Source organism: Pogona vitticeps, chromosome 5 (genome assembly GCF_051106095.1).
Source record: "Pogona vitticeps strain Pit_001003342236 chromosome 5, PviZW2.1, whole genome shotgun sequence".
Taxonomy (NCBI): domain Eukaryota; kingdom Metazoa; phylum Chordata; class Lepidosauria; order Squamata; family Agamidae; genus Pogona; species Pogona vitticeps.
Genome location: NC_135787.1, coordinates 168,228,348 through 168,247,043, shown reverse-complemented (window position 1 = coordinate 168,247,043; position 18,696 = coordinate 168,228,348). Strand labels below are relative to the sequence as shown.

The 18,696-nt window shown below is 41.7% G+C and overlaps 1 protein-coding gene across 1 annotated transcript in view; it reads left to right on the top strand.

Moving 5' to 3' along the window:
- Positions 1-202: 202 nt before the first annotated feature.
- Positions 203-18,696, top strand: part of LOC144583105 (uncharacterized) — a 72,614-nt gene continuing 54,120 nt past the window's right edge. Inside the window, exon 1 of the mRNA XM_078376200.1 lies at positions 203-1,088. The gene's annotated coding sequence lies outside the window, so the exon portion shown is untranslated. The remainder of the gene's footprint in view (positions 1,089-18,696) is intronic.

The following is an 18,696-nucleotide window of genomic DNA, read 5'->3' as shown; positions in this document are numbered from 1 at the left end:
CACACCAGATATCAGTAGTGCAATGGTAGTATGGCCTTACGGTTTAGGATCACACATGCAGGAGCAGTAAGAAACTCAGCTAGTTGCAAATCAGGGAGGGTTCCAGGGACATGCACCTCTTCCAGGGCCCTGTGCCAGTGTGTGGAGGGCTCTTTACCCCCCAACCTCATTCTCTTCTCCACTGGGAGCATCTACTGGAGTAGGTGTTGTTACATACAGCACTGATGTTACCTGTCTGTCATGGGTTTGGAGGGAAAGTTCCATCCTATGGGGAGTGGAAGGCGGGACATCAGGAGGAGGGGCTGTACTGTATATATATGTGGAGCATGTGAGGAGGAGCTGGAGAAGAGCTGAGAGAAGAAGCTTGAGTGGGAGTCTGTGTGTCAGACAGGGTACTACTGTGTGTCAGTCAGTACCAACCTGATAGGTTCAGGTGTCTGTATGGTTAGCCAGAACTGATAGGTTCAGGGTCTGTGCTTCAAGTTAAGTGTTCTGTGTGAACCAAACTGTGTGTATGTATGATTGAGACTAAGCCACGTTACTGTATCTTATCCATTTGATCATTTTATTTTCCCTGTGTGTGATTTAAATAAACCTTGTTCTTTTATTTGTTTAAAAATCCATCCCTGGTCTGTGTGACTTCTTATAGGGAATGGTTGGTGGCAGCTTAGTGAAACTGTGGCATATCCCAGTAGGTCTGGGTTTGTCACATTGATTGGTGTCCAGCGTGTGGGATACGACTGGTCCAGTTGTCCAGTGGTCCAGCAAAGTCTTGGCAAGTGTGCCCAGAGCAAGGGGGGTCTAGTCAGGGACAATCTGAGGCGCGTAGGTAATCTTCTAGGTGTACCTCACGGGGAGGTGCGCTAGTGGAAGAACGTGCCAACTGGGGAGACTAGATTAGGGAGCTCTGAGGCTGCCTGTTTTGGCGGGAAAAAAGCTGAGGCAAAACTGTGTAGTAGCAGTGATCTAGCCTGCCTGCTGAGAGGCCTAGCAGAGGGGGGTAGACTCTGGCTCGCAACTGTTGCAAGTTAGTGCTGAAGAACAGCAGTAATCTATAGAAAGCTGGTTCTGAGGCAAAAGAAAAAAAAGTGGTCGCTTTATTTTGAGGCTTGACTTTTGAAAGCAGCCTGTTCTGAGGGGGGGGATTATGCCCTTGACTCGAAGCCAAATGGCAGAAATGGGTGAAGTGAAAGAACCCCAGGTTGACCAAGGTTCTGAGGATGAATCTGGCTCAGTGCAAGGTGACAGCACGGGAGAACAGAACCCAGAACTTAGAAAAATGCTCATAGTCCAACAGCATGAACTGAGGATGAGGCAATTTGAAATGGAGGAAAGGGAAAGAGAGAAACAAAGACAATTTGAATTGGCGTTGGAGAGAGAGAAAATGGCGTTTGAGTTAAGAAAATTGGAACTGATGAATCAGAACAATAATAACAATAGGGATTCTGAGGGAGGCCAATTGTCTAAAGCTGACCTGAAGAAATTCCCTGTGTACCACAAGGGAGATTGTCCTGAGGTGTTCTTTTCCCTAGTGGAAAGAGCGTTTGTGGACTTCTCAGTAAGGGAAACTGAGAAGATGACCATCATGCGATCTTTAATCAGTGGCAGCCTTGCAGAAGTCTATGCAGAGATGCCAGAGGAACTGATGAAAGATTTTGCAGAGTTTAAAAAACTGGTGTTTGCCAGACATGGGATAAATGCGGAACAGCTGAGGCAAAGATTCAGGTCAATCACCAAGAAACCAGAGCAGACTTTTACCCAAGTGGGGGCCCAATTGGTGAGGCTGCTAGAGAAATGGCTATCTCAGGAGGGGACAGAGACCTTTCAGCAGCTCAAAGACTTGATAGCGCTGGAACAGTTCTATTCAGTCCTGCATGGGGAACTGAAATTCCAGGTGAGGGAAAGGAAACCGAAATCTGTGGCAGAAGCAGCCGAGATCGCAGATTTTATTTCCCAGATAAGAAAGCCCTTAGGTGAGGAGAAATCTGTAGGAAAACCCAAAGAAACCTACAGCAAGTACTCTCAGGGACCAGGGAAAAGCCAGCAAGGGGGAGGGGCCCATGGTGAAGGGAAGCCCTCAGACATGAAACCAAGACCTCAGATTTTGGAGGGAAAACCAAAACAAGATGAGAAAGACTCAAAATATAGCAGAAAATGTTATTTCTGTCAGGGAAAGGGCCATCTAATCTCAGAGTGTGAGAAATTAAAGCAGCTAAAAGGAATTGTGCCTCAGGATTCGAGTGGAACCAAGCCAAAAGCTGTGTTCTGTGTCCAGAAAGAGCAAAGCTCCTTGTCACTGAGGGAGCCTGTTGCCATGGCTACTCAATCTGGAACAGTTACATCTGCTGATCAGGCTGAGGAAAATGGTCCTCTTGTGGAGGTCAAGCGCTGCTTGCTCGTGAGAACAGATTCTCAGTTGTTTGAAACAGCAGGGGTGGACGTAGGAATACTTGACCATCAGTATCGGGGGTTGAGGGACACTTGTTCCCAGGTGACCCTGTGCCATCCAGATATTATTCCTAGGGAGTATATAATCCCAAATGAGAGCATGAAGGTGGCAGGGATTGAGGGGCAGGTGATCTCACTGCCAGTAGCGGAGGTACCTGTGAACTTTCAAGGCTGGAGGGGAGTTTGGCGGCTAGCGATTTCATCGACTCTGCCAGCAGCCGTGCTCATGGGAAATGACCTGGCTGATCATGTGAAACGGGTGCTAGTGATTACACGCTCACAAGCCACCACGGGGACAGTTCAGGGGGGTACTGATGAGCCCGAGACGGAAGCAGAGGGGAGTTCCGAAGCTGTGGTGGACACCTTAACCACCGACAGCCGATTTGGCCAAGAGCAAAAGGCAGACGCCACTCTCCAAAAGTGTTTTGAACAGGTGACAGACGCCCAGCTAACACCTGAAACCCCAGTGAGATTTTGTGAGAAAAAGGGAATTTTATATAGAGAGACCCTGAGGAATATCTCAAAAGGGGGAGATGGGATCAGAAGTCAGCTGGTGGTACCTGAAAAGTATCGCCCCATGATCTTAAAAAGGGGGCACTCTGACATGTTTGCTGCGCACTTAGGGGTGAACAAAACACAGCAGAGAATCACACAGAATTTTTACTGGCCTGAAATAGGGAAGCAGATCAAAGAGTTCTGTAAACAATGTGATGTGTGTCAAAGGCAGGGGAATAGCCGCGACAGGACCAAAGCAAAGTTGTGCCCTTTGCCTGTGATTGACACTCCGTTCAAATGCATAGGGGTGGATATTGTGGGACCTTTGCCCAAGGCCACAAAGAGGGGGAACCGGTTCATTCTCACCATTGTGGACCATGCCACGAGGTACCCTGAAGCCATACCCTTGACTAACATTGAAACTAACACAGTGGCAGATGCTTTGGTGGGGTATATGTCCAGGATGGGATTTGCCTCAGAAATAATCACAGATTTGGGCGCGTCGTTTACATCGAAGCTCATGAAACGCTTATGGCAAGTCTGTGGAATTAAACACAAGGAAACCACTGCCTATCACCCTGAAAGTAATGGGTTAACGGAGAAGTTCAATGGGACTCTAATGCGCATGATTAGGGCTTACTTGGCAGAGAATCCAAACAATTGGGACCAGAAGCTGCAATCCCTTTTGTTTGCTTATCGATCAGTGCCACAAGCCAGTACCGGGTTCAGTCCGTTTGAACTCTTGTTTGGGAGAAGGGTGAAAGGGCCCCTTGATTTGATCAAACAAAATTGGGAGCAGATCACCCAGGATGACCCACAAGATGTTGTGACATATATAGACACCTTGATGAATGACCTAAAGAGAAACCTAGAGCTAGCAGCAGAGACCCTGCAAGCTCAAAAGGTCAGAAAGAAAGCTTGGGATGACCACAAAGCCAGGGAGAGGCACTTTGACCCAGGGGAGGAAGTGCTTTGGCCTAGGCTCTGCAAAGAGAACAAACTGCAGCTGGGTAGCCCAGAAATAAAATATTTGGGTCACATGGTAGGGGGAGGAGTGATCAAACCCCTAGAGGCCAAAATAGAAGCAGTTCGTGATTGGCCTAGACCCAACACCAAGAAAAAAGTCAAATCATTTCTTGGGTTGGTGGGCTACTACAGAAAGTTCATCCCGAGGTTTAGCGAGATTGCGGCTCCGCTGACCGATCTGACGAGGAAGAAGGCTGATGACCGCATCCCGTGGACCAGCGACTGTGAGGAGGCGTTCCAGAGGTTGAAGCAGGCGCTCATCAACTATCCAGTGCTGCGTGCTCCAAACTTCGACCGGGAGTTCATCATCTACACCGATGCGTCTAACAGCGGGGTAGGAGCAGTTCTTTGCCAGGAGGATGAGAATGGTGACCAGCATCCAGTGTCCTACCTGAGTAGGAAACTCCAGAAAGGTGAGAGACATCTGGCAACCGTGGAGAAGGAGTGCCTGGCCATAGTCTACGCGATCCAGAAGGCCAAGCCTTACATCTGGGGAAGACATTTTATTCTGTGCACTGACCATTCACCACTGCAATGGTTAAAGACAATGAAAACCCACAATAGTAAACTTATGAGGTGGGCTTTAAATCTGCAAGACTATGACTTTGAAGTGAAGGTGGTCAGAGGGTCAGTGAACTGTGTTGCTGACGCCTTGTCAAGAAGACCTGAAGAATGAAGACGGCGAAAGAAACATGGACTATGTATATATTTTGATGACAAAAAGTCAAATGTGTCTGTTTATTAAACATGTTGGTTTGTATGAATAAAGGTAACTTGATGTATTGTTAATGGTAAATGTTTAAATGCCTAATAGAGTGTAAGTATAAGTAAGTATGGTATTGTATGTTATTATATGACTGTTTTTGTTTGTTTTGGGTCCAGGTTGTTTTTTTGGTGAAAAGCACCTTAGCTTTCCCCCTACAAAACAACTTATAAAGAGGGGAGGTGTTACATACAGCACTGATGTTACCTGTCTGTCATGGGTTTGGAGGGAAAGTTCCATCCTATGGGGAGTGGAAGGCGGGACATCAGGAGGAGGGGCTGTACTGTATATATATGTGGAGCATGTGAGGAGGAGCTGGAGAAGAGCTGAGAGAAGAAGCTTGAGTGGGAGTCTGTGTGTCAGACAGGGTACTACTGTGTGTCAGTCAGTACCAACCTGATAGGTTCAGGTGTCTGTATGGTTAGCCAGAACTGATAGGTTCAGGGTCTGTGCTTCAAGTTAAGTGTTCTGTGTGAACCAAACTGTGTGTATGTATGATTGAGACTAAGCCACGTTACTGTATCTTATCCATTTGATCATTTTATTTTCCCTGTGTGTGATTTAAATAAACCTTGTTCTTTTATTTGTTTAAAAATCCATCCCTGGTCTGTGTGACTTCTTATAGGGAATGGTTGGTGGCAGCTTAGTGAAACTGTGGCATATCCCAGTAGGTCTGGGTTTGTCACAGGTGTATATCCCTACCCTTCTCGTCCAGACACAGGTTATAATTCTGTTCCTTTAGGGCTTTGCCATTTGGAGATCTCACTCCCTTTTGGTGATCATTTCGCACGAGCCAGGAAAAGGTGGATTTGACGGGGAGATTATGTCGACATATTTGAATTATTGAATCGGAAGTGGATGCAAAGGACCTTGAAAAAGAAGATTTGATAGACAAAGAAAGGAGTAGATGAAGGAAGCCTGAGCACTCATGGGCTAACTGGCTGCTTGGCTTTCTAATATATTTTGGTGTCATAGTCAAGGCTGAACCTGGGGGGCTCTATCTTTTGTCCAATACTTGGACCTTATTTACAAAGCATATGTACACTTCTCTGGGCAGACATGGCTTCATTATGATGAAATTTTTCATATGAGAGCATCAGTACACATGAACATGCTTTGGGATGAGCTGCACCCGGGACTTTGTCTTCAAACTATGATGCCCGCTCTCCTGGTACAGGTTGATAACTTTGACAGTGGTCATTTAATTAGAAAGGCAGGGCAGCCTAACAATCCCCGTGCAGTGGCAGGCCAGGTGGCTCAACCCCGCCTGGTCTGCTGGGAATTTAACTCACAAGGAACCTGTTCTAGGAAGGCATGCCATTACAAACATGAATGTGCCATATGTAGGGGATACCGTGCTAGTTCTAGATGCTTCAACAGCAGAGCACCAAAAGGGGGCAACAGGGATTAAAATAACAGTAAGGAGCATGACAGATCCACAGCTGTGACAAAAGGGGCCCAGCCCCATTAGGCTGTGGGTATTGAAAGATTGGTTGACACGGTACCCAAAGAGGGAAGAAGCATTGCTCCTATTAGCAGGTTTTCAGTTTGGTTTTCATATTCCTGTGAGGGGAGAGTGTAAGGCTGTTTTTGCCAAGAATTTGAAATCTATACAAGGAATGGAGGATATTGTTAGGGTGAAAATAAGTAAGGAAGTTAGAGAAGGAAGGGTTTTAGGCCCTTTTGCTAAGCTGCCAGTACTTCACCTTAGGATGTCACCCTTGGGACTTGTGCCCAAAAAGGTCGCGGGAGAATTTAGACTTATTCACCTCCTTTCATATCCAGAAGGTGATTCAGTGAATGATGCCATACCTCAGGAATTCTGCTCTGTGTATTACACATCATTTGATGATGCAGTGTGCATGATTAGAGCATGCGGGATAGAGGCGGAGTTGGCAAAATGTGATGTAAAGGCAGCATTTTGTCTCCTCCCAGTTCACCCAGATGATATTGAGTTATTGGGTTTTTCATTTGAAGGCTGGTTTTACATGGATAGAGCATTACCCATGGGATGCTCTGTGTCCTGCGCCGCATTTGAGCACTTTAGTAACTTCCTGGAGTGGGAGCTTAGGCATAGGGTGGGGTTAAAGAGTACGGCTCGTTATTTAGATTATTTTCTTTTTTTGTGGAGAAAGGGATTCTGGGCAATGTAGTTTCCTCATGGAAACCTTCCAGTACTTAGCTAAGAAGCTGGGACTTCCTCTTGCGGCAGAAAAAACTGAAGGGCCAGCAGCAACCTTAACATTTCTGGGAACAGAACTTGACACCCAGCGACAATATTTTCAGCTTCCTGCTAATAAGCTAGAGGATTTTAGGAGGAGAATGAAGCATCTTGCTGGTTTGAGAAAAGTTACTTTAAAGGAATTGCAAGAAGTAGTAGGGCATCTCAACTTTGCTTGTAGGGTAATAGGCCCCAGAAGACTTTTCTTCATAGACTGTGTGCAGCTATGAGCGGTCTGCCCAGACCATTTCATAGAACTAGAGTGACAGCAGGCATGAGGCAGGATTTGGGAGTTTGGCAACGATTCCTGGATAGTTTCAATGGGATTTCCTTCTGGAAGTCAGAGATTCAGCTACAGACCTATCTGCAAGTACAGACAGACGCGACAGGGGCACTGGGGTTTGGCATTTACTTTACAGGACTTGGCCTGAGGAATGGGATACTTCAGGTTTGTCTAGAGACCTGACTTCCCTACTTTAGGAGCCCTGTGGTTGTGGGTGGACAAGTGGGAAAATTCAGTAGTTAGATTTTGGCGTGACAGTTTGGCAGTAGTGCATATCATCAACATTTTGTCTTCAAGGTATGAGTGGTTGATGAGGGTAGTGAGAGCATTTGTCTTACCGGCCTTGCAATTTAATATTGTCATCTATGCATGGCATATTCCCATGGTAGACAATAGCATGGCTGATGCCGTGTCCCATCAACAGATCGTATAGTTCAGGGCATTGTTTCTAGGAGCTTGCAAGCATCCCGAAGCCCTTCTGCAAGAGGTATGGCTAATTGGAAGAAGGAAACTCTCCAAACCATAGGGCTAGCATGTGCCCCAAATACCCAACGGTTGCTTGTGAGAAGTTTAAGGAATTCATAGTCAAAACTTTGGGTCTGACATGGCCTATACCAGTAGAGCACCTGGCAGAGTTCTGTGTTTATTTGTCCACGGAGGGTTTGGCACCTAGTTCTATTCAGGAAATTGGACATCCAGAAATATGTTTGGAGCGACCTGAACTATATAGAGATGATGGCGTTCATTTAACAGAGGCAAGTTTGGACATTTTCTTGAGGGATATGTACAGGTGTCTGCATGCCAACTTTTTCAGCTTGGTGGGGGAAATGGGTCATAGCTAGGCTAGCCCATTCTGTGGTGGGTAGTGCAGAAGGAACTAAGATCACTGAGTGCCCATTGAATACAATGGCAGTGAAAGCATGTTTAACCTTGAGGTTACAGTGCTGGGGGGGTAGGACGTGCTGGCACCCTCCCCGGGCTGAGGGTTGCCGAAGAGAGGGGACTTACAGATCTGGGGTGTGTGTGATATTTTGCCTGCTGGGGTCATGCTTTCTTAAGGATTGCAAGACAATGGGGCATGGGACTTGCCCCTATAAGGTTGATAGTGGTGGGGGTCCCATGAGACCTTCAGCACCAAATCTACTGCAGGCCCCTGGTTATATCAAGAAGTTGTCTAACAGTTTTGCAATAAACTGTGGCCCTAGTTCAACCCATCACCTGTGTCTCACCTCTTATTCCTGGGTGGGAGGGCAATATATATGTGTGATAGCATATAATGTGATATATAATGAATAAATACAACTGTACTCTGCTTTAGTTAGGCCTGCCTGGAACAATGTGTTTAAGAGTATATAGAAGATGGAACACATCCAGAAGAGGGAAACTAGGGTAGTAAAAGGTCTGGAAACCAAGTCCTATGAGGAAAGATTCAGGGAGCTGGGTACTGTTAACCTGGTAAAAAGACTGCTGAAAGGTGATGTGGTAGCATCTTTAAATATTTGATGGGCTGCCATGTAGAAGATGGAGCAAGCTTCCCTTCTACAGCTCCAGATCCAAAGGAATGGATTTAAAGTACAGGAAAGGAAATTTCAAGAATCAGTTCCTGATGTTAAGAACTGTTTGAGGGTTGAATGGACTAACCTGAAAGTTGGTGGACTCTCATTCCTTGGAGGTTTTAAAACCAAGGTTGGATCTATCAAGGATGCTTTAGCGGTACATTTCTTGCTTTGGCAGGGAGTCAGACTTGATGACCTTTAAGTTCCTTTGCACCTCTACAGTATGATTCTGTTATTCAACAGTATATGTTTAAATGTACTTTGGGCTGGGCCATAGAATTCCATTTAACTTCACCCCTATTTTTTTTTGTCCAGATCTTCAGAAAAAATGACTAAATGATTAAAAAACCTAATTTGTACCAGATGAATAATTAAGAAGTCAGATGATTTATTAGAATATATTGTGAAAAAACATTTTGAACAATTTGATAAATATATTTAATTACCAGCTCAGCACCTACTATAATCTTTGGATTATAATATTTGTTTTAAGGCAGAAAGAAAAATCATAAAACTAATTAATTAGAGGCATATCAGATTTCTTGCAGCATACAATAATAGTGAACCAGAAGTAGTGAGTGGTTAGCTAGAACTCTTTCTTCAATAAAAACTTTGTATTTCACAAATAGAGTGAATATTTGGGTTGGATATACTTACTCTGGTCAAAATATGGGTTCCATGGAACTAGGACAAGTATCTTTTAGGACTGGAGTTATAGATCACAGCAAAGCAAGGGGCAGGGAGCAATGTCCTCAGATAGTCCAGGGCATAATTTGTTCTGAGGAGCCCAAGCCATACAAAGACAGGCAAGAAGGAGAGCTTTAATGACTTTTCCCACAAACTAATTGATGATGCTCAATGAAATTGTACTTCTCATCATGCTCTCCTGGATATCCTGTTGTTTACAATCTGTTCTCAAGAGACCTTGAGATGCTGGTTCTGCTTTTTCTCGAATCTTCTTACCTGTCACCTTTCTTTCAGGCGGAGATCTGCGCATGCGTCGACGAAGCTAGACGCCTTTACATCGCCCTCCAGGAAACTTACAGATAAAACTATAATACAACCAAACAATTGAAAGATAAGCCTGAAGGAACTTTTGAGGAGGTTCCGGAAACTCAGCTACAAACTTTCCCTTGACTTGGTGAGTTTTTCCTTGCTAATTACAAGCAATAATACTCACCGCGAAAACAACAAAACAACATAACAAGCATAATGGCGACAAAACGTGAAGTTAAAGAACTGTCGGAGTTGATAACTAATATAGAGAAAAATATTAGACAAGACCTAAAAACGCTTCAATCTAAGTTTGGGCAATTAGTGGAAGAGGTTAAAACAGCAAGGTCAGCTGCAGATAGTGCTGTGAAAAAAAGTGAAAACAACGAGAAAGAAATACAGCAATTAAAAAAAAGGCTGGCCATATTATCAGACCGCCAAAGGCGAAGGAATTTAAGACTTTCAGGAGTAACAGAAGACATTGCTGCAGGAGACCTTGGGAAGACTGTAATTGCTTTTTTTCAGGAACATGGCATAAATATAACAGATGAGGACATTGAACGCATTCACCGATCTCTGAAACCGAAACCAAAGCCTGGAGCCAGGCCTAGAGACATTATAATAGCTTTTTCAAGAGAGAAAACGCAGAACTATGTTTGGAACAAACTCAGGAAAATTAAAGACTTACAACTTCAGGGACAGAAGATATTTCCTCGCCCTGACTTATCACCAGAAACCATGAATGAAAGAAGACTTATGAAACCCTTTGCACAGAAGTTGCATGAGAATGGTGTTTTATTTTCCTGGGGTTATCCAGCCAATATTTTAATTTTTAAAGATGGAAAACTCTTGAAAGCTAGCAACCCAGCAGAGGCGGAGAAGTTACTATACAGACTTAACATACAACGTACTACTCAGGAGGCCGAAGAAGAGAAGGAGGGAGGAGAAGAAGAAGAAGAAGAAGATTGAGGGAATTTATATGTGACTGTAAATATGAATAAGCTTCCTTCAGGAATGTAAAATTTATACCACGTGAAAATAGTTTTTTTTGTTTTTGGTTAGTGTTGGTTGAAAAGAATGAAATTTTTTTTGGGGGGGGAGTATGTGGGTAGACAGATCTCCACGTATAGAGACGAAAATGGGGGGATATAGTATCCTTACCCAACTCCTTGGGAAGGGGTTATTTTTGGGCTATGGGGGAGGGAAAGACCATCAAAAAATAGTAAATAATAGGGGCACACCAGGGGGAGTTGAGATAGACAAAAAATGGGGAGGATAATTAAAGTACTCTCCTTAAATGTGAATGGTTTGGCCTCAGATCTGAAACGTTATAGATTAAATAAGATGATAAAGGATCAAGGGGTTGATATTCTGTGTTTGCAGGAAACGCATAAGAGTAAGAGAGACGTAAGACCTTTGATGAAGTCTACTGACTGGAGTTTGCAGATAGAGTCAAGGGGAACAAACAAAGCAAGGGGTGTGGCTATTCTCTTGCACTCTAGAATGAATATAGATGTTTTGGAACAATGTAAAGATAGAGATGGAAGATTTATTTTTGTGAAATTCAGGATGAATGGAAAGAAGTATACTTTGGCATGTATTTATGCACCTAACAAAGGACAAACCCTATTTTTGAACCGAACCTTTCAAAGATTGCAGTCATTTTATGAAGGAGACTTGTTAATTGCAGGGGATTTGAATAATGATATTAGGGAAAATAAGAAATTAAACTTAAAAAAATGGAAACTTAAAGAGGTATTTAGTCTCCTGCAGGATGAAAAGCATCCTACCTTTTACTCAAAAAGGTATAAAAAGTTTTCCTGTATTGATCATATCTTAGTGAAAGAAACTAACGATATGGAAGTTAATAGTGTGGAAACAGGAGCTATATGGATTTCAGATCACGCACCATTACTTGTTGAGATTGGTTTGGAGGAGGAACAGAAAGTTAGAAGGTGGAGGTTTAACTCTAGGATATTTTTGCAACAAAAGGATAGAGAGGATTTAATAAGAGGGATACAAAAATATTTTAAAGAAAATAAAGGATCTGCGGAGGAAGATATAATTTGGGATGCTGCAAAGGCAGTAATCAGGGGAATATGTATTTCTAAAGAAATTCATTTTAGAAGAAAGGTGAATTTTAAAAGGGAACAAAAATTAAAGGAGATAGTTGAATTACAAAGAAGATTACAGGTGAAGTTTGAAAGACAAATACAGGAACAGTTGAATAGGGTGAAAGAGGAGCTGCAAGAGTTAGATAATTTGTTTTTGTGGAAAAAAGATTTATTGGTGAGGAATGAGTATCAGAGAATAAATATAAACTCGATGAAAAGATTGGCAAACTATTTGAAGAAAAGAAAGGAAAAACAAAAGATAGGGTGCATGAAAAATGAAACGGGAAGTAAGGTGTTTAAAGACAAACAAATAAGGGAGATCTTTGAAGATTTTTATAGTAAGTTATTTAAAGTAAATGAAGAGAAACAATTTGAAGAAGCTATTGTGAACAAAATTAAGAAACAAGATTTAGCAATTTTAAATGAAGAAATCACACAACAAGAAATCTTGACAGTTATTAAAAATTTAAAAAGTAGGAAATCACCAGGCTTAGATGGTTTTACATCAGAATTTTATAAAATGGTGGGGCCTTTAATAGTTCCAGAAATGCAGAGTTTGTTTAACAAGATAATGAAGGGAGGGAGAGCCCCTGAATCATGGAGGAAAACAGAAATTATGATAATCTTGAAACAATCGAGAGACCCGACGGACCCCAACTCTTATAGGCCTATTAGTTTAACAAACCAGGATTATAAAATTTTTGCAAAAATTTTAGCAAATAGATTAGAGAAAACACTCCCAAGATTAATAGGAGAGGATCAATATGGTTTTGTTAAAGGGAGATATATTGGACACCCTATAAGGAATGTGATTAATACTCTACATCACGGAAACAGTGAAGGAAGATTTGCCCTTTTAAAATTAGATGTATATAAGGCATTTGACACTCTAAGTCATGGGTATTTATTTCAAGTACTAAGTAAATTTGGATTTGACGGTCCCTTTTTGATAGCATTAAAAGAAATTTATAGAGAAGGGAAGGCAATGATTAAAGTTAATGATAATTATACAAAAGAAATTTTGCTCCAGAGAGGAGTGAAGCAGGGATGTCCCTTATCCCCAATGCTGTTTGTGTTATCTATGGAACCCTTAGCCGAAAAAATTAGAAGTAGTAGTAAAATAAGAGGATATACAGTAGGGAAAGAGGTAATTAAATTAAATCTGTATGCGGATGATATAATATTGGTGTTACAAAATCCTCTTGATGCAATAAGAGAACTACTGATAATTTTAGAAGAGTTTAAAGAATATTCAGGTTTAGGAGTAAATATTTCGAAATCAGAAATAATGTTTAAAAGGATAGATTTAAAGGAACAAAAAGAAATAGCAAAGCTGACAGGTATGAAATTAGGAATTAGGAGATTAAAGTATTTAGGTATAACAATAACAAAAAGTATTAAAAATTTGATGGGAACTAATTATAAAATAACTTGGAGAAGGATACAGGAAAAACTAAACGAATGGGATAATAGATATATAAGTATTTTAGGGAAAATAAGGGCAATAAAAATGTTTATAATACCAAAGATGTTATATCTATTTCAGGTACTCCCGGAGTACATCCCAAAAAAACAATTAGCTGTATGGGATCAAGAATTAAAAAATTGGGTTTTTGGGAAGAAGAAAGCTAGAATAGTAAAGAGGGTAATATATTCACCACAGGAAGATTTAGGGTGGGGTCTCCCACATTTGGAAAGCTATTACGAAGCTTTTCAAATAAAAATGCTATTGGAATTAGATGGGAAAAGTGTGGAGAAATGGGTAAGATGGGAGGATATAATAAATAAAGGAGTAGGTAAATTTGGAATATTTACACAGAAGGTTAAAAACGACATTAAAAATACAATAGGCCCAAGACAGACAGCACTAACAATATGGGGGGAAAGGCAACTTAATTGGATGCCAAGTCTTTCCAAATGGACCCCACTAGAATCTCTAGGTGAGGATTTGAAAATTGAGAAAACTTTTTGGAAGAAACTAAAAGAAACTGGCTATTATAGAGTGAAGGATTTATATAACCCTCAGGGGACACAGATTCCGGCACAAAATGTAGTAGGACAAGTTGGAAGACAATACTGGTTACAGATTATGGCTTTATATAATATTTTGAAACAGAGAAGGTATTCTGGAATACTAAATAAAGAGGATACCCCGCTAGAAAAACTATATAATAATAAAGAGGATAATAAGAAGGGTATTGCAAGGAAGTTGTACAACTTGATAAATACAGATAAAGATTATATGATTGGGACAATACAAACGAAGTGGGAAAGAGAAATGACATTGTCAGCATACGAAATAGATGGGTTAATGGAAGGCATATTGGAAATCAAAATGGATAAATTTAGAGAATTGGAGATGAAATTAATATTGAAATGGTATAGGACACCCCCTCAGTTGTCTTATATGATAAAAGGTTTGAATTCAAGTTGCTGGCATTGTAAGAGGACTAAGGGATATTATGCACATCTTTGGTGCGAATGCCCTAAGGTTATTGAATTTTGGCAGCTGATTTTAGAAAAGGTGAACGCCGTGTGTAATATTAAATTGCAGCTGACTGGGAAAATCTTGTTTATGGGAGTTCTGGGGAATAATAAAGTAAAAAAACCTAAACAGAATTTATTTAAAGCTATGATTATAGCAGCACATGCAGTAATAGCTTATGGGTGGAAGGATGCATCAAAATGGACTTTGGAAAGATGGAATTGGTATTTATATGAATGGATTCAATCAGACATACTGTCGATTTTGACACAGGATAAGGTATGGGAAGAAAAAACATTAGAGATAAGAAAGAAATGGTCGGGATATGTAAGATGGGTAAGAGAAGGGGGGGCCAATAATGTTATATTGGTTAAACTCCAAAAGGTGTGCTCATGGTTGCAGATTTAAAATTAAATGGTCTTTTTTTTGGGGGGGTGGGATAAGGGGGTAGAAATAAATAGGAAAATGATGACTATGTAAAGATAAGAGAAATGGTTATGTATGGATATGTTAATTAAAAAATAAAAAAAAAAAAAAAAAAAACCTTTCTTTCAGGCAAACGGGCCTTATATTTGCCAGGTTCTCCACACTGCCTAATGTCTCGTGGCAAAACTGGCCTCAACCTTTCTCTCCAAGGTTTCCCTGTGGTTCCTCCTGTTCACTGCCCCCTCTGGCTCAAAGCTCTCCTCTTCCAATTCTGAAGATGACTGATCAAAGGGAGGCATGGCACATCTTCTGATTAGCCAGGAGGCCAATTAGTGACCTTTTCTATACATTATGCTGTTGTCAATAAAGCCACATTTCATTAACGCAGCTTGTTGCCTTATCTTTTGGAACTTTTGACACTCCTTATTATACCGGCTTGCTGATTTTGAATAAACTGGTGCTCAAAAGTAAAAAAAAAAAGTGTTTTTTTTTAACATGGTGTCAGTGGCGCTTTGTAAGTCTGACAGTTATTTTTTTCAGACTCTCTTTCTCTTCAATTAACCCACAGACCTGAGCTTTTAAAAGTTTCTTTACAGGGGTGCCACTCTTGTGGCTGTGCTGCTTGGACAATACTGGGAAGCTGTTGTTCCCCTTTTTGAAGCTCCTGTTGGCCTCAACTTGCACCCTTTCTGCTGCAGCTTGACTGGGCTTTTCTGTGATTTTAGTAGAGAAGCACAGAAAATAAGCCAGTAGTAAAATAATAATAGTTTTTAAAAAATAATAAATTGTTATTCAAAAACACCATGACTGTTGTTGATGATGATGATGATGATGATGATGATGATGATGATGATGATGATGATGATGATGATGATGATGTTCTTGTTCTTCTTGTTGTTGTTAAACACTGAGGCTGTAGGGAAAGAAAGTTCAGATGCGAGAATGCAACCAGCCATTGTGACAAATGATTACAATTTTTAGTTTCACCTCAAATTAAAAATTAAAAGTTGTGATGAATAAAGGGACCTATAAACACCAGAATCCATCTTGGGGTGACATATTTATTATTTTAAACCCACAGTTGTTTCAAAGATTTGAACAATTTTTTTTCTGCCTTCTTGATTGCGCTAATAAAGCTATCACCCCAAGAATGGTTTTGGAATTTTCTTTACAGGTAAGAGTACCTCTACTTATTTTATTTATTCAATCATTTAAAATAATTTTACTTATTTACAAGTGTGTTTTCTAGGCAGGTTCTTCATGCAGCCAGATGTCATGCCAGCTGGGCGATTCCGAGTACTGTAGTCCAAAAAGTAATTTTTTTTTCCAAGCTTTGTCTTGGAACACAGGGGGAAAATCCATATAGACCATGGACTCTTTCAAAAGCCCATTGAAAGCAATCAGTTCAGACCATTGACATAAGCAATCTTTCCTTTTCTCACCAGCCTGCTGGGTGAGGACAAAGGAGAGGAAGAAAAGGGGCACTTCGTTTGTGAGAGAGATGGGAAGGGTAGAAGGATAAGGAAGAGAGAAAGGGGTAGCAGAAAGATGGAGGAAAGGAATGGCCTTGATGGTTTTTGGGGGGTCTGGTCCCATCCATCACTGGCCTTGGACCTACGTCCTGCCACCATGTGGCTCACATCAAGTTCCTCTGAGGAAATATGGCCCTCAACAAAAAAAGACAGGTGTCCCACCTTCTCCTAAAAAGACATACTCTAATCAGTACAGCAGAAGTGTAACATGTTTAGTAGAGATACAATTTTTTGATACAGGAAATGATATTTATAGCTAAAGGTGACAGAGCTCATATTTTTCACCTCCTACACAAGCTGACCTAGCCTTGGTGAAGAAGAATGTAGCAAAGTGCCCTTAAAGATTAAAATTGATTTTCGTTTTTATAGCTTTGCTGTAAAGCCTTGGGCTGACATTCAATTTGCAGTTATAATTACAGTGCATTAAGCATACAGTTCCTTTCTGTCCCAGCCTTTGCTACCTTGGCTCAAGTGTCCTCTCCATAATAATCTCCTTCAAAGTGGCATTACGTACAGGTGACAGGAACAGCTCTTTTCATATCTTTAAAGTACCTGGAGCATCTTGTTGTTGACATACAAAACCCAAGGACTAATTGCATGCATTCCTAAGATAGCTGAAGATTTCTATATGTTCTTTGACATATAAAAGAGAGAGGGTGAAGGGAGATTGAGAAAAGGTTGGTATAGTGTATCAGCTACATGTGTGAGCTTGGAAATGTTCAATTCAATATAAACTGAGTTGGTGACAATAAGGAACCCCTTATCCTTCAATTTCACTCAACCTGCAATGCAGGGATACGGTGACTTACTGACTACCAAGATGAAGAAATGTATCACCAAACATGAGAACAAAAGAGTTCTCAAATGTACAAATATAGTTGCAAATTTACAAAGAATTACAACAATACATGAGTTGTGAATCGTTTCAGCAAGGCCTGCCAAGACTTTGGACTAACAATCAGCCTGAAGAAAACACAAGTCATGGGCCAGGGTGTGGACTCACCTCCCTCTATTACCATCTCCACACAAGAATTGGAGGTTGTTCATGACTTTGTGTACCTTGGCTCAACCATCTCTGACACCCTCTCTCTAGATGTCGAGCTAGATAAACGCATTGGGAAAGCAGCCACCATGTTCTCTAGACTCACAAAGAGAGTATGGCTCAATAAGAAACTGACAACACATACCAAGATCCAGGTCTATAGAGCCTGTGTCCTGAGCACACTCCTGTACTGCAGCGAGTCCTGGACCCTTTGTGCCCGGCAGGAGAGGAAGCTGAACACCTTTCATATGCGTTGCCTACGACGGATTTTTGGTATCACCTGGCAGGACAGAGTTCCAAATAGAGTAGTCCTAGAACGAGCTGGAATTTTCAGCAAGCATACATTACTGAAACAGCGACGTCTACGCTGGCTTGGGCACGTTGTGAGAATGGCTGATGGTCGGATTCCAAAGGATCTCCTATATGGAGAATTAGTGCAGGGAAATCGCCCCAGAGGGAGACCACAGCTGCGATACAAGGATATCTGCAAGCGGGATCTGAAGGCCTTAGGAATAGACCTCAACAGATGGGAAACTCTGACATCTGATCGTTCAGCCTGGAGGCAGGCAGTACATCACGGCCTCTCCCAATTTGAAGAGACCCTTGTCCAGCAGGCTGAGGCAAAGAGGAAGTCACAAAGGAAGCAAAACCAGGGAGCTGGACAGGGGACAGATTGGATTTGTCTCCAGTGTGGAAGGGATTGTCACTCTCAAATTGGCCTCCTCAGCCACACTAGACGCTGTTCCAAGTCCTCCATACAGAGCACGCTACCATAGTCTTTCGAGACTGAAGGATGCCTACTACTACTACTACAATACAGTCATGCTCCGCTGGACGATTATCCCGTTTAACGATGAATCCGCTTAACGTTGATGTTTTGCGATTGCAAAACGATGGTTTAAATGGGATTTTTTTCACTGTGCGATGATCGGTTCCCTGCTTTGGGAACTGATTTTCTCTTTACGACGATCAGCAAACAGCTGATCATCGGGTTTCAAGATGGCCACCGGCTGAAGAAAATGGCCCCCCATTGTTTATAGGACTGATTTTTCACACTACAGGCACCAAAAATGGCCACCCCTATGGAGGATCTTCGCTGGACGGGCAGGTATTCAGCCCATTGGAACATATTGAATGGTTTTCAATGCGTTTCAATGGGTTTTTTATTTTGTTTGATGACATTTTCGCTCTACAGCGATTTCGCTGGAACAAATTAACGTCGTCAAGTGAGGCACCACTGTACTGGTAGAAGTAATGGCATCTTGCCATTCTCAATGAGACCATTAACAAATGGCCACTGTGTTTACTCTTT